The following is a 1233-nucleotide window of genomic DNA, read 5'->3' on the forward strand; positions in this document are numbered from 1 at the left end:
AGTCGTGGCGTAATGGATGCTGTAGTCAGCGCCCACCCGATTGGGTAGCAATTCAGTAGATTGCGGTGGAGGTGAGAGGGAGGAGCAGTAGCAAGTGGGAATGGGTGATTGACTCGATGCCGCATTAGATAGAATCTGATTGTACAGCAGTCTGTAGGCTGGAGGGGTCCGTGACCCCCCAAGAAGTAAAAAAGCAAGGATGTGAATTGCTGTGTTAGGATAACTGGTGTGTGGCAGCCAAGCGTTCATAGCGACGTTGCTTTTTGATCCTCCGATGTCGGCTCTTCCTATCATTGAGTTGCAGAAGTCTCAAAGTGTCCCACACACAGTTAGGCGTGATGCGAAAGGCCGAATTGACGCATTGGATCTCAATGGGTGATGGCCATCCTGCCTGAGAGTTTCTGGCCTGTTCTGGGTCGTCGCAAATATTGGAGCCACTCGTTTCGTTTCTCCACATATTTTGGACTATCTGTGTGGGTCGATCGGTAGCTGTGGGCTTCAACGGCTTTGGTGGGTGCTCGGCAAGGAAGTTTTCGAATTTCTCACTATTACGATCAGGAGCAATGGCAGGAGTGAGATTCGAAGATATTCACGGTCAAGTCGTCGCAGATATTGTGGTCGTCGCTCGCCCCCGGCTCGGGAGACAATCCAGTCGGTTGTTGACGCCATCTGTCGGTCGGATCGAGGAAGCCTTCTGCCGGAATCGGAACGGCGACCTTTCGCTTACGAAGAGCCACGTTACGTCCTCCCACACCGGGGTGGCGAGACTTGGGTGTGCGGATTGACTCGTTGCCGCACCAGGGTAATCGACAGCGCCTAACCCGTCAAGCCTGTGGGTGCGTCGAATTCCAGGCTCCGAGGAAGCACGCGCCGGCTTTGCACACCACGACGACTTCACCCTGACGACCCCGGGCAGGTAGAACGGGTGGTGAGGATACACATGTTGCGCCTGTGGGGCCCGGTACGGGGCTCGAGCCCGCGACTGCGCCTCCACCAAGGAACCAAAGCGGTCGCGGAGCGTTAAGTATCCGTGTTTACTCGCGTTGTGGTCCTCTGTGTACGTGGCGGCTGGCACAACCCCCAACAAAGCGGGTGGTGTGGGCAATTAACACTTACCTGCCGCCGTGCGTGTTGGATCGGTAAGGGTACTGGGGACTGACGTTCTCGAATGCCCGACTACTGGCAAGAGTACCGCCTCAGCATGTGGATGATCGAGTTCAACTCCTGGCAGTG

The sequence above is a fragment of the Gregarina niphandrodes genome (genome assembly GCF_000223845.1).
Source record: "Gregarina niphandrodes unplaced genomic scaffold scaffold00257, whole genome shotgun sequence".
Classification (NCBI taxonomy): Eukaryota; Apicomplexa; class Conoidasida; order Eugregarinorida; family Gregarinidae; genus Gregarina; species Gregarina niphandrodes.